Here is a 16,507-nt window from a genome sequence, read left to right as displayed (position 1 = left end):
TTAAAACGCTACTGTTTGCAAATTGTTGTGTTGGTATAAACGGAAATAAAGCCTACACAAAGACAAGAGACCCACTTACAATTCAGAAAAACCCAGACTATCATTTTCCATTTGTTTTAAAAATAGAGGTTTAACAAAATATGCAAAAATAAATGCGCGGCTGCAACTTCATGACGATTTCTGCACTTTGCACATCAGTCCGATGTTTGTCGTGTTTCAATTGGAAGTGCAGAATGTGCAAAGCCTTATCTCTTCCTATCCTGATTAATTGACTTGGCTTTAGAGACGCTCTAATTGTAGGAAATTATGGCCATGCCTACTCTGTTTTGTCAGTGTAATTACCTTAGGTTTTATTTTTAGAATTTCCAACTACCTTCGAAAATAAAACGAGAATGCTTCTAAACATTCCGAGCGCATTCGTAATTACATACCCCCTATTCTTAACTCCAATTGTATTTTTCTGTCATTTATTAGCGTGGATTTCAGCTCCAAGGGAAACGGCTAGCAAGGCATTTTGTCAATAAAATGACTTTAGTTGTAATGGCAATGAGCCTATTCTAGTTATGAGTGCAAAACACACACACACAGACACACGTACTTTCAAATTCACACACACTCAAATATACTCATATTGCACATATGTACATACATGCAAACACCAGGCATACATGGGAAGTGTATGTGAGTGACAGTAAGGGCAATAATCACGGAGTCCTTTGGTAGGAGCATTTTTTTTCCTTTTTCACATCAGAATGTACCGTTCAATGCCATTTATCCCTGATGATAGAAAATTGCTCTGTTGCCAGGACACTGCTGAAATAGAGGGCATAACGCCACATTTCCATTTGTAGCTTCAAAGCTATTCAAATTAATTTACCAAATGAAGACCCTGTGGAAAACAGAGTGATAGAAAGTGTTGTGCTATTTTAGCTTCTTTCCAATATTGCATTTTGTTATTATTTGTGCATATTTTATTATCTCATTGCCAACATCTGAAACACAACCAACTTTTCACAACCCCATTGAATATTTGAGAGCATTTTGTGGTTGGAACACATCCTTTCCTGACTACGTACTGCTTAGACAAAACTACAAATAAACTGTCAAGATCATGACATTCCTTCCAACACCAGTGGGACCAGCAAGTCCAAATGTTAACATTGCAACCTTATCAATAACAAAGAACTGTGATTTCTGTTTAACTTTACTAGACACAGATCTTTCCAGAATACATTGAATGCTGCAGTCTGTCAGAGTGGGATGGTGGAGTTCAGCTTTCTTAGCTATTTCATCTGAAATTCCCCACAAAATTAAACAAGCTAATAGTTGTTGCATTTTTTGTGTGCAAATACATTGCAGAGCAAATTTATTTAATGTTTTGAAGAGTTTATGGAATATATATTTGTGTGATTGCATGATATCATTTCTAATAACATAACAATCCACCAACATGTATCCAAACACAAATTGGAGGAGTTGAGTGTTAATGTTGTTAGTTAGAATTGTCTTATTTATACACCATCAGAATACACTTTTTAGCCTAGCTCCCAATGTACTGAAGAATCCTCTAAACATTGACGTTATTTTGCTGATGAAAAATCTTAATGGAATCAATGTAATTTATCTAAGAGCAAAGAGATGTTGGACGTGAATTGCTTCAAAATTACAATAACCAACATGATAGTTGGTCTGAAAGAAAATCACTTGTAGAGACAATCCTAACAATTCACATAAATCTGAATCAAATAATCAGCATTTCTGTAAAATTGAGCTGTCATTTATCCAGATGCCCATTACATGTGATTCTATATTATCCTCCCGATTATATTACAAACCAAGCTGATATTATTACTGGCCAATTCAGATCTCAGACTGAAATCCGGCTTGATAGACAATATGTTTTTGATGTTAACCAGGTAGACTGACTGAAACCATAAACACACCATATTGCCGATTTAGTTTTTAACAATAGAACAGAAGTTTATTTCTCAAAAGAAATAAAGATAATTAAAGCAAACCAAACCATGAGCGGCACAGTGGCTAGCACTGTTGCCTCACAGCGCCAGAGACCCAGGTTCAATTCCCGCCTCAGGCGACTCTGTATGTGGAGTTTGCATATTCTCCCCGTGTCTGCATGGGTTTTCTCCAGGTGCTGCAGTTTCCTCCCACAATCCACAAGTGTACAAGTTAGGTGAATCAGCCATGCTAAATTACCTGTAGTGTTAGGTGAAGGGGTAAATGTAAGGAAATGGGTCTGGGTGGATTGCGCTTCGGCGGGTCGGTGTGGACTTGTTGGGCCGAACGGCCTGTTTCCACACTGAAAGTAATCTAACCTAAACCAATTACAGACATGCCACATTTAAAAATTTTGAGATGCAGAGTAAGAATTCATTGATTTAATGCTGTCACATGTACCGAGATACAGTGAAAATGTTGATTTGTATGTTATGCAGGCAGATTTTTCAAAATGCATCAGGGTAGCAGAACAGAGTGCAGAATTCAATGTTACAGCCACAGAGAAGGTGCAGAGAGAGACAAATCAGAGTTAACATTTGCGAAGTCAGTTCAAATGTCTGACAACAGAGAAGAAGCTGGTCTTGAATTTGTTTGTACATGTATTCAAACTTTTCTATCATCTGCCTGACAGGAAAGTGTGGAATATGATATAATCAGTGTGGGAGGGGCTTTTGATTATGTTGGTTGCTATTGCAAGGCAGAAAGAAGTATAGATGTAATCAATGGATGGAAGGCTGGTTTGCGTGATAAACTGGGCTGTGTTCAGGATTCTCTGTAGTATCGTGTGGTCTAGGGAAGAATGGTTGCCACACAAAAATGTGATGCATCCAGAAAGGATGCTTTCTATGGTGCATCTATAAAAACTGTAAGAGTCCATGTGGATATGCTGAATTTCCTTAGCATTGCGAGGAATTAGAGATGTTGCTGTGCTTCTTGACCATCACGTTAATGTGGCTGGATCAGGACAGATTGCTGGTGATCATCACTCCAAGGACCATGATGCTTTCCATCATCACAATCATGAATGCAGATAGGGGGTGTTCCACTTGCTGAAGTCAATGACCAGCTCCTTTGTTTTGTTGATGTTGATGGAGGGAAGGTTGTATTTATTGCATGCTGTGAAGCACTCAATCTCCTTTCTGTATGGAGTTTTATTGTTGTTGAGATCTGAGCCTCTAAGATGGTGTCATCAGCAAACTTGCAACTGGAGTTGGGGCAGACTGTGGGGCATGCCACACAGTCGTGCGTGTGTAAGGAGTATGTTAAGGGGCTGAGTATGTGGGCATGGGGTGTTGAAGATTAAGGGGAACAGATGCAGTTGCCTATTCTTACTGATTACGGTTTATGCATCAGGAAATCAAGGATTCAGTAATGGAGGGGGGGAACAGAAACCTAGGCCTTAGAGCTTAAAAATGAGTCTGTTTGGAAATATGATACTGAAGGCAGAACTGCAGTCAATATGTAGGAGCCTGATGGAGGCATCCTTGCTATCCAGATGTTCCAGGGATGAGTGTAGGACCTTCGCTGTGGACCTCTGCATCGGTAGGTGAATTGCAAAGGATCAAGTGTTTCATGATTATGGAGGTCAAAGTCACCAGGTAATAGTCATGAAAGCACATTGCGTAATTTGTCTTTGGCTCTGGAATGATGGTTGTCTTCTTGAAGCAGGTGGGAGCTTCAGATCATAATAAGGAAAGGTGAAGATGTCTGTGAATACTCCCGCCAGCTGGTCTGCACTGGGTCTGAATGCACAGCCAGAGACTCCATGTGGATGGTCATTTTCCATGAGTTCACCCTCAAGAAGGCCAATCTCAATTAAAAAATTTAATCCCAAGAACATTTCTTTACAAATTCAAAAAAGCGAATATTTACAATACCCACATAAAAGCAATTCTCCTTCTCTATCATTTCGCTTTAACTGGGACTTCAATGCCAGTCGGGAGAATGTGATAGTGCCTTCCTAGAACCTTCATGCACCTGGGTTTACACTTTTTCAGTTTCAAATAACAGCTTCGGGGATTAACCCAAACACTTCTAGTCTGGAACTATTAGTAAACTAATAATGCTGAGTTTTTTTTAACAAATAAAAACTAACATCTCCCTTTTGTAGGTACAAGTGCTTACACATCCATCTTTAGGCAAGACTTTTGCTGAACTGTCCTAAATTGAATCCAAAGTTGAAAGCATTCAGTCCAACTTATGGGAGTTTCCCCCAAACTTAAAACAAAAATGTCCAGAATCTCCCAACAGTACACTAAACCAGTGCACACTTTGTTCAGCTGTAAAAACTCTACCATAGAAAACAAATCAAACAGCATTCATTCTTGGATGCTAAATTTCTCAGAAATAAATCATCATGGTTATGGAAATACTTACAAATTAATCATTAAATCTTTCAGACACTTAGAAAATCCTGTATGCCACTGATCCAAAACTCAAATATCCAAACTCAAAAATAAATATTCAAATATATATAAATCATGAACTCCATATTACAATTATTCAAAGCATTATATTTAGTGCATGATACTAAGAATATTTTTAAAATAGCTTATCATGCACTAACTACAGGGGTGGATAACAATGCAAAGAATTTGGAAATAGAATCATAAAGTCATGGAGATGTACAACACAGAAGCAGACCCTTTGATCCAACTTGTCCATGCCGACCAGATATTCTAAGTTAATCTAGTCCCATTTGCCAACATTTGACCCACATCAATCTAAATTCTTCGTATTTATATACCCATTCAGATGTCTTTTAAATGTTGTAATTGCACCAGCCTTCACCACTTCCTCTGGCAGTTCACTCCATACACGCACCATCCTTTGTGTGAAAAAGTTGCCCCTTAGGTCCTGCATAAATCTTTCTCCTCTCATCCTAAAACTATGCCTTCTAGTATTGGATTCCCCCTCCTGAGGGAAAAGTCCTTGTTTATTTATCCTATCCATGCCCTTCATGATTTTATAAAGCTCTATAAGTTCATCCCTCAGCCTCTGACGCTCCAGGGAAAACAGCCCTAGCCTATTCAGCCTCTCTCTATAGCTTAAACCCTCCAACCCTGGCAACATCCTTGTAAGTATTTTCTGAATCCTTTCGAGTTTCACAACATCCTTTCTATATCTCGGAGACCAAAGTTGCACACAGTATTCCAAAAGTCGCCTAACCAATATCCTGTACAACTGCAACATGACCTCCCAACTCCTGTACTCAATACACTGACCAATAAAGAAAAGCATACTATATGCCTTCTTCACTGTCCTATCCATATGCAATTCCACTTTCAAAGAACTATGAACCTGTACTCTAAGGTCTCATTTGTTCAGCAACACCGTCCATGACCTTACTATTAAATGTAGAAGTCCTACGCTGACTTGCCTTTCCAAAATGCAGCACCTCACATTTATCTAAATTAAAGTCCATCTGCCACTTCTCAGTGTATTGGCCCATCTGATCAAGATCCCATTGTACTTCGAGGTGACCTTCTTCACTGTCCAGTATACCTCCAATTTTGGTGTTACCTGTAAACTTACTAACCATACCCATTATGTTCACATCCAAATCATTTATGTAAATGGTGAAAAGTAGTGGATCCAGCACTGATCTTTGCGGCACACCACTGGTCACAGCTCTTCAGTCTGAAAAGCAACCTTCAATCACTATCCTCTGTCTTCTACCTTCAAGCCAGTTCTGCAGCCAAATGGCTAGTTCTCCATGTGTTCCATGTGATCTAACCTTGCTAACCAGTCTCCCATGAGGAACCTTGTGGAATGCCTTACTAAAGTCCATTTGGATCATGTTCACCACTCTGCCCTCATTAATTCTCTTTGTTACTTCTTTAAAAAACTCAAGCAAGTTAGTGAAACATGATTTCTCATGTACAAAGTCATGGTAACTATTCCTAATCAGTCCTTGCCTTTCCAAATACATGTAAATCTTGTCCCTCAGGATTCCTTCCAATACTCTGCCAACTGCTGATGTCAGGTTCTTTAGTTCTATAGTTCCCTGGCTTTAAATAGTGGCATTAAGTTAGCCAATCTTCAGCCTTCTGGAATCTCACCTGTAGCTATTGATGATACAAATATCTCAGCAATGGGCTCAGCAATTACTTCGCTAGCTTCCAACAGAGTTCTACCGCACACCTGATCAAGTCCTGAGGATTTATCCACCTTTATCCACCTTTCTTTCAAGGATTGTGGAATCAAGGATTATGGAGATAAGGCAGGAACAGGATACTGATTAAGGATGATCAGCCATGATCATATTAAATGGTGGAGCAGGCTCGAAGGGCAGAATGGCCTACTCCTGCACCTATTGTCTATTATCTATTGTCTATTTATGCATTTTAAGCCACCCAACACCTTGTCCTTTGTAATATAGACATTTTTAAAGATGTTTGATATCTTCCATACCCTTCTCCACTGTAACACTGATGAACATACTCATTTAGTATCTCCCCCATCTCCCATGGTTCCACATCTATGTGAACTGTTGTATTTTGTTCTGGAATCCTGATGTATTATGAAATGTGATATCTATCAAAACCTGAAGGTCATACGAATGAGCTCAATCTCAACTAATTACTTTTTGAAGTCTTTTGAAGTGTTTTAAAGGCAGCTAGATAACCAATGTTAGATGGAATGAACAACAATGAGACTACTGGATAAGTGCTTTGGTCAGGTAGGCTAATGGATAATATTGACCACTGCATTGGGTAAACTTTTCTGCACTTCCATGAATAGCAACAAGGGATCTTGTGTATTTATCTGAATAGAACTAAATGCCTTCTTTCTTTAAATAGTTCTTTCAAGAAATGTGGGAGTTGTGGCACTGGTTGCCCAAACCCATTGCTCTTGAGCTGAGGGATGCATTACTAGGCCATTTCAAATTAAACCACATTAAATTGGATTTGGAGAGCAAACCAGCTGGATTGATAACAGCAGAAATCCTTCTTTTAAGGATGAACCTGATCAGGTTTAATGACAGTCAATGATAACTTCATGGCACTTGAGAAGGCTTTTTGTTCCAGATTTTATTAGTTGAATTTAATTTCCACCAGCTGTCATATACCTTGTGTATTGAGAACATTAGCCTTCTGCCTTTGGCTTATGAAGCCAATGACATTGCCACTACTGTACCATCTACCCTGTCTCATCTCCAACAATACAACACTCCCTGAAGTGTCAACCTACTTTACAAGGTTACTTCCTGCATTACCTTCTGACTCAAAGACAGAGCCATATTGCTAACATGAAATACTTTAGAATTTAATATTTCAGTATTGTGCCTTTGCTGAGATTTCTGCATTGTACTGAAACACTATTGTGCCATTGGAATTGTCATTTTTGCATGAGATATTAAACCAGAGCCCTGCTTGCTTTTTCAGGTGGATTCAAAGGACCCCATAGTATGATCTTACAAAATAGAGTGAGGCTATCACCAGTATCTAACAGATTATTTGTTTTATTATCACATTTCTGTCTACGGGTATTGTGTGCAAATTGGCTACCATGGTTCCTACGCTGCAATATTGACTATACTTCAAATGTACTGCACTGGCTGCAATGGACCTTGGATGTCCTGAAGTCATGAAAGCTATTACTTGAATGCGAGCTTATTTTTCTTTAGTTTCAACAAAATGTGGGTTGAGTGTTTTGATTTTGGGTGAAGTACGGATGCAAGTGCTAATGATAGAGATTGAAAACAATTTTATCATAAAACTACAGGAAATTCAATGCATAAATTAATTTTTATTTGCACTCCAAGTAATTACATAACATAATTCAATTTATTTTGATGAAGATCAACCAGGTTTTTCTTAATACAGCATTATTTTTACTTCTGGTAAGGTAAACCAGAATATATAATTCAAGATTGCATTCAGGTCTAAAAGTATTGGGCATCCCTGTCTTTCATGCTAGTCACGCTTTTATAAGTAGGTTATGGATGTCATGGTTTAATGAGAACAGGCAATCTATTGTGCTGTGTTTGATTGGTGTCAATCTTTCTATCCCTCACTGTATAACAGCTTTGACACATTAGCACTAAAGTGACCTGTTGATGAGAGTGGTGCAATATGAATACCAACTAGGGTTAATGTATATATGGATACAGACACAGCTCTCTCAGTGTTGCCATTGCTCTGAATTACTTATTCATGTGAGAGTACAGCAAACTGAACTGCAGTAATCTCACGTACCTGAACACCACTGATGCCTGTCAGGAAGGGAGAAAAGGTCAGAAAACACTTATTTTGTTATTGGATTCAAATTTATTTTTGTTTAACTAATATTTTACTAATGCAAAAAAAGTATTTGCAGCATATTTTTATGTACCAGTAAATACGCATTTTTAAAATAATTCAGCCTGGCTGTCTCCATTCCAAGTACATTAGCTTATTTAGTTCTTTTGATGCATATGTATAATCTGGAAGAAAAACAGAATGCATACATTATACACTCACAAATATCTGTTTGGTCGTACAGCTGGTGTCCACGGTTTTGATACAAGTAATGTTTTCATCCTAATACTGACCAGAATCTGCAAACTAACAAACATCAAAATGATGATCCTTTAAGTAATTTAGCTATTCAACTTGGTTATGCATGTGGTTTAATGCAATTGTTAACAATTGCTAACATCCTCAAAACAACAGAAAAAAAAATTACTATGAATATCCAGAGACAGTGAAGAAATTCCTAAAATATCTGGGAGGGTAAGGGATACTGTTGAGACTAATTAAATGTTAGCAATGAACGTGCTTGATTAGGTATGAGTCATGTTGCAGCAATTATGGTTTGACGGTATGTTAATAAATTCATAGTAACTTTAATAAGAATTTGGCTATCTTTAGTGTGGATTGAATCAGTGTCTAATTGTATTTTTACATAATCAGCTGTCAGATATTGTTTAGAAATTCTCTGACCCGAGGAAGCCTAGGTGTACCGATTAGAGTATTCAAATTTGTAATGTATTGATTTGATACCTCAGATCATTTTTCTTTTGAAGGTACATAATTTGTGACATTTTTAATTGCTAAAATCATGACAATCTCAGCCTAAGAGATAATGAATGACAAGTTCAACTTTGATAATTAGATCTGTTAATGAGAAAGAAAATTTATAAAATAAAACTAGCCTTTGTAGAAAATCCTAACTTAACAATAAGCGTCGATTTACTACATTCTCTAACATTGTATCTTCAGTAAATGATGTAATTATGCTCCCTAATGCAAGCCTAGACCAGCAATGTGTAGCATAGTGATTGAGCACTCAGAGAACAAGTGAACAACCCTGAAATGTGCACTGACCTCTACACCGCTAAAGCTAGATGCCAACTCAAGGACACCTCTTCCTACCGCCCTCTTGACCATGACCCCACCCCCCATCACCAAACCATCATCTCCCAGACCATACAGAACCTCATCACCTCAGGTGATCTCCCACCCACAGCTTCCAACCTCATAGTCCGGGAACCCTGCACTGCCCGGTTCTACCTCCTTCCCAAGATCCACAAGCCTGACCACCCTGGCTGACCCATTGTCTCAGCTGGCTCCTGCCCCATTGAACTCATTTCTACCTACCTCGACACTGTCCTATCTCCCCTAGTCCAGGAACTCCCCACATACATTCGAATCACCATCCATGCCCTCCACCTCCTCCAAGACTTCTGTTTCCCAGGCCCCCAACACCTCATCTTCACCATGGATATCCAATCCCTCTACACCTCCATTCACCATGACCAGGGCCTTCAAGCCCTCAGTTTCTTCCTCTCCCGACGTCCCCATAAGTACCCTTCCACCGACTCTCATTCGTTTGGCCGAATTGGTCCTCACCCTTAACAATTTCTCCTTTGAATCCTCCCATTTCCTCCAAACCAAAGGGGTAGCCATGGGCACCCATATGGGTCCCAGCTATGCATGTCTCTTTGTTGGCTACATAGAACAGTCCATCTTCCATAATTACACCGGCACCACTCCTCACCTTTTTCTCTGCTACAGTGATTACTGCATTGGCACCACCTCGTGCTTCCGTGAGGAGGTTGAACAATTCACCAACACATTCCACCCTGACTTTAAATTCACCTGGATCATCTCTGACACCTCCCTCCCCTTCTTGGACCTCTCCATCTACATTAATGACGACCGACTTGACACCAACATTTTTTACAAACCCACCAACTTCCACAGCTACCTGGATTAAACCTCTTCCCACCCTACCTCCTGCAAAAATGCCATCCTGTATTCCTAATTCCTCTGCCTCTGCCGTATCTGCTCCCAGGAGGACCAGTTCCACCACAGAACACACCAGATGGCCTCATTCTTTAGAGACCACAATTTCCCTTCCCACATGGTTAAAGATGCCCTCCAACGCATCTCGCCCACATCCTGCACCTCTGCCCTCAGACCCCACCCCTCCAAACATAACAAGGACAGAATGCCTCTGGTGCTCACCTTCCACCCTACCAACCTTAGCATAAATCAAATCATCCACCAACATTTCCGCCCCCTCCAAACAGACCCCACCACCAGGGATATATTTCCCGCCCAACCCCTTTCTGCCTTCCGCAGAGACCGTTCCCTCCGTGACTTCCTGATCAAGTCCACACCCCCCTACAACCCATCCTCCCGTCCTGGCACCTTCCCCTGCCACCGCAGGAATTGCAAAACCTGCACCCACACCTCTTCCCTCACCTCCATCCAAGGCCCTAAAGGAGCCTTCCCCATCCACCAAAGTTTTACCTGCTCATCCACCAATGTCATTTATTGTATCCATTGCTCCCAATGAGGTCTCCTCTCCATTGGGAAGACTGAACGCCTCCTTGCGGAGCGCTTTAGGGAACATCTCTGGGACACCCGCTCCAATCAACCACACCGCCCTGTGGCCCAACATTTCAACTCCCCCTCCCACTCTGCCGAGGACATGCAGGTCCTGGGCTCCTTCACCACCGCTCCCTCACCACCAGATGCCTGGAGGAAGAACGCCTCATCTTCCGCCTCGGAACACTTCAACCCCAGGGCATCAATGTGGACTTCAACAGTTTCCTCATTTTTCCTCCCCCAACTCACCCTAGTTCCAAACTTCCAACTCAGCACCATTCCAATGACTTGTCCTACCTGCCTATTTTCTTTTCCACTATCTGCTCCGCCCTCCTCCCTGGCCTATCACCTTCATCCCCTCTCCCACTCACCTATTGTACTCTATGCTACTTTCTCCCCATCCCCACCCTCCTCTCATTTATCTCTCCACCTTTCAGGCACTCTGCCCGTATTCCTGATGAAGGGCTTTTGCCCGAAACGTCGATTTTACTGCTCCTCATATGCTGCCTGAACTGCTGTGCTTTTCCAGCACTTTTAATCCAGAATCTGGTTTGCAGCATCTGCAGTCATTGTTGTTACCTAGTTGGTTTTAACCCTGAAATGCAATCTAGTCCAGTCCAGGAGCTGTGTGTCTGTTTCTATGTGCAAGGTATCCCTATAGCATTATTTCAATGCAAGCTGCTAATGCATCCTGAGAGCAGTTTTAAAATACAGAAGCAGTGGTCTCAATACCTAATCCTGGGGTAACAACACTGCCCTTTCCTCTAGATTGAAACATAATTCTTTACCATCCTTTCTGCTTTCTCTCTCATTGTAAATATTTTATCTATGCTGTTATAGTTTCTTTAAATCCATTGGCTTCAGTTTTACTAGCAAAACTATTATATAGCTAATGATCTAATGCTGTCTGAAGGTCCACATATACAGAATAAACATATCCTCATGAAATCTTATGAGCTGAATGATTTTTTTGACTAAGTGTCAATTTGGTTGAGTTTCATGGGGGATATTCTCTCCATGAAGCCTGGTGGTCCTCATGTTATTCCCCAAACCTCCATCATTAACCACAGACACCATCTCATCCAATGCTAGCTCACTTCAACCACTGCTGCCCAGATATCCGAGAATGACCTGGTATCACTGGTTCCCCTGTCAACATTGTGTACTCAGTCTGGAGCTGCACTGCACAGTTCATCATGTGGCACAAAAGAGGAAATTGGTACCTGACATGCACCTGAAAGTCATAGATGGGCTGGTGAAGAAATCAAATGTCCTCATCCACCAGGATCAGCAGAGGAGGCCATGGTATCAAATCCTGGCAGCCTGATCTGAAATTACCATCCAGGTTATTGTGGTCTCAGTGGGAAGGCCCAATTGTGAAGAAGGAAGGTCAATGACCTTTTCCACTTGGCCAGGGTAAATGCCATCATCTTCTCTTTGCTACCTCATACTCACTCTGCTACTGCATTGACCATATGAAAGCTCATGTCTTATCACCCTCACCATCTCCCTCACATCTCACATCGACCCAGCTCCCCACCTCCTAATCCTACATGCCTTTTGTGCTGCCTACTCCACTCACCTGGGACACTGTACTACCTTTACTCCATCAGCACCAGAACAATCATTAACAGCTGTGCCATCCACTTTCATCTGACTCAATCCCCCTGTCTCTCTCAGTCCAAGAGAAAACAGGCCACATTAAGGCAGAAAGAGCCAAGATGAGCTGCCTAATAGTCAGCTCCTCACCCACTATGAGGAGAAGGTCTTGAACCTGCCAACCCCTGGCTGACTGACCAGGCTCAATCTGCTGGATTGAGATCGGAGGCTGGCCATCACTTACCGTTATGGAACCCTCCACCTGAAAGCTGTCTCCCTTGTCTTGACTGAGGGTTGCTGGCAACTATGACAAATTTCTGGATTTTTGTTTGTTCCAAAAGGCAAGGCAGGATATAAGTTATGAACTTGATAGTAAGGGCTGCTGTGGTGGGGAGTGTGCGCGAAGGGTGAAAAGTGCAAAAAGGCAAAAGCTCAAACTGATTGAGCACTGAGAGAGCAAATGAACAGCACTAAGATGCAGTCTGGTCCAATCTATGAGCTGGGTGTCTGTCTCTATGTTCTGTTTTTCAATGCTAGCAGCCGGCACATCCCTAGTGCAGCTTTAAAGTACGCAAGCATCCGATAAGTAGATTGGAGAGGTGCTGTCAGTGTCCTGAGAAGGTGTTGGATGCCAGCCCCTGAGGATGGGCAGTGAGTGTAGCTGATGTCCAAAATGTGCCACAGAGGGTTGGCGCTAGGTATCCAAGATGGAGATCTGTTGGAGTAAATTGGAGTCACCAGGCAAGCATGCAGTCTTTCATATTGGGAATTCTTGGTGACTAGTCTCCTTGTGGTGGGTATTAGGATAGAACACTGCTAGTTAATTAGGTGTAATTTGCAGTTCATGAGACCAATATGCCCTTCAATGTGCACTTTCCCATTTCCTCACTGGAATCTCATCTTGGCATACAAAACTTTGCTGGAAAATATGGATTGTTGATCTTGACATTGAGAACGACCTTGTAGGGCTTCTCAGGCAATTCTCTCACATTCTGCACCATAGCCAATGTCTTTCAGGCCTCTATTGATTCTGCTCAAGATGTAATTTCCTTTCAACAAATCCAGCTTGACTTTTGTTTGTTGATACTTGTTACAAGTGATAAGTAGTTTCCTCCTGGATCATAGTCTGTAAAAAAAATTCCCATATTGTATTTCGGTTCCCCGACTTGTGGGGCCTTTTTTTAAAAATTCTGTCTTTTTATTTTGAACAAAGGTTCATCATTTGTAACTTTTCATTCCCCTGGCTCCACTCTCATGTTGAAGTAACATCGTGGCCATTGTTCCAGTTTTCCTCGATCCCTTTATTTCCTTCAATACATTCAGATGCTTCCAACTTGATTGAGTTATTTTATTCCTTTGAGTGCCATGCATCATTTATATATGTCTTCTTTATCTTTTCTTTCAGCCTGTCTTCCTTTACTGTGCAATTGGCAACAAGTTCTCAGTAAAGGCAGATGTAAACATGTCATTTTAAAGCAACCCTGCCCTTTGCTTCCAAGATTGTTTTTTGGTAAACAGACCATCCTTTGCCTGTCCTTTTACTTCTTATATTTTTATAAATACATCAGTGTTCTCTTTGATGCAGCTACATTTGGCTTCTCTGCTATCTTCCAGCTTCTTTCATGTTGTGTGTCAGTTCTCCTTTGCATTTTCTGTGTTCTGCTTCATCCTCCAATTTATTAAGACCTTGATATTTATCTTAAGTGTCCTATCATTGGTTTCATGTTAATCCCAATTTCTGTGTCAGCTGAAGAACTCAAACTGAAGATATCTTACCTTTGTAGTTGAAGGGAAGTTTAAAAATCTACAAAGAAGAGACAAAGTGACCAAACAATAGAACAACTTAAAAACAGGCAGAGTGGGAGAGGAAGGAAAAAAAGGATTAATGGATCAACAAATAAACCTCATGCAAATAATAGTGGTTAGAAAGGGGTCGTTAATTTAAATCTGTAGCATGTTTGTAATAAGAATGTGTGGCACTAGTACAGTTAAATGGTGCAAAGCTAATCCCTTTTACAGAGATGGGCTGGGATTGTGTTGAGGAGGTGGGGGTCCAGCGAAAGACTCACATGGAGAATCTATTCCCAATCAAGCATTGGCAAGGCCATTGGTAAGCCATCGCCTGTAAGTCAGACAAAGAGTTGAAGTCTCAATGAGTGAGAGCTGTCAACCAATCAGATGCTAGCAGCTCTTCATCATGACAACATCACAGAAGAGACCATAGCTGTTGCCAAAGGATTGCCAGGATTGTAAAGGTCCAAGGTGAAAAGCTTTGTGAGAATAGGGTTTCCGGATTTGGAGGTGGCAGAGAGAAGGGGCGGGAAATACCAAAGCTATGGTGGAGTATGGACCTCTGCAGATACTGCCCTGCTCTATGACTAGTCCCTTGATTAGGCATTGATTGCCTTTGACTAAGGGTCTCTACAAGCTGCCAAGATAGCTATACATCTTTCTCTGTTGCACATGTTGTATGATGCCAGTCTCACTTGAAGCTGGTTAAGCCCAGCAGACACCCTTGACTGGAAGTAGGGCAAGATCTTTCAGCCTGAAATAATATTGGCCAGAAGTATGAAGATTGCAAGATTTGGATACATCGCCACCCTGTCTAATTAAGTGATCTTTCTTCTTCAAATTTGCCACTTCCGGGAGCACAGAATTCTAACCACAGGTGACCAAAGTTTTAAAATAAATATTCCAAGCTGCAACAAATTTTGAAAGGGCAGGAAGAATGGAAAAGTCAGGAATATGGGCCTGATAGTATAGGATGTTGTAATGGAAATAGTAAGAAAGGATCTTCGTTCGGAAGATGGAGTAGAATCAGTATGGGTGGAGATTAGGAATCACATATGTCAGAAGATGCTGCTTTAAGACATTTGTCAGCTGTCTAATTGTGGTTATACCATTGGACAAAACATTAAGCAATAAATAATTTGATCGTGCAACAAAGGGAATGTAAAAACTTTGGGAGTCATTAATCTTCATATAGGCTGAACTAACAAGATTTTTAGATTTGGTTGGGAGTATAAGTTTACATGTTTTCATGAACATTTCCTGGAAGAATATACTGTGGTTCTGATGATAGATTATGCTATTACAGATCATATTGTGCAATATGGCAGAGTTAATGAGTAATGTGATTTTAGAAGATCCTCAGGGAAGTAGTGATCATAATAAAATTGAATTTTATATTAAATTTGAAAACATATGCTCAAAACTTGAACAAGAATGTTAATCTTAAATAAAGCCAATTACATAAGTGGGAGGGGAGAACTAACTACATTTGATTAAGTAGATCAACTAACTTCATATGACCTTAAATAATCAGTGGGAAATATTTAAAGAAAAAATTCCACATGTTCAACAAATGCATTCTATTGGAGAACAAAATTTCAGCAAGAAAGATATATCTGTAGATTAAAGAAGACTCTGATAGAATGAAACAGACCAACAGTAAACCTAAGGATTGCAAATATTTTAGAAAGCATAAAAGGAGCACAAAAAGCTTGATAAAATTGGGATAAAAATAGGATATGGGAACAAACTAGTCAGGAGTATAAAAACAGTTTGTAAGAGTTTTTACAAACATATAACAAAGTATGTACTATCACCTTAGAGATAGAAACAGGAGACATTATCATGGAAAATGAGGAAGCACAGAAGTATTGAACAAATATTTTTTATGTCTTCACATTAGAAAACATAATTGCTAACCAGAAAGAGAAGAGTGAGGAGATTAAGATGATTAATATCAACACAAGAAGTACTAGAGATATTTAAGGGATTAAGATCTGATAAATCTTCATGATCTTATGATTTGTTTCCACTGACATTTAAAAGAGTGAGGCTGACTTGATTGAACTTTATAAGAACCTGAATAGTCTTGTCAAGGTCGATATGAAATTGATGTTCTGTCTTGCAAGTTAGTACAGTACTAATGGACACTGTTTAAAAGTTAAGGGTTGCATCTTTTAGGATAGAGGTGAGGAGAATTTTGTTTCCTCTTAGAGGGCTGTGTGACTTTGGTACTCTGTGTCCAATGGAGATGATGGAGATGGGGGATATCACTAAATGCT

This window comes from Hemiscyllium ocellatum, chromosome 5, assembly GCF_020745735.1.
Source record: "Hemiscyllium ocellatum isolate sHemOce1 chromosome 5, sHemOce1.pat.X.cur, whole genome shotgun sequence".
NCBI classification, from domain to species: Eukaryota; Metazoa; Chordata; class Chondrichthyes; order Orectolobiformes; family Hemiscylliidae; genus Hemiscyllium; species Hemiscyllium ocellatum.
The sequence above is the reverse complement of the archived record's forward strand: the minus strand, read 5'-3'. Positions refer to the sequence as shown.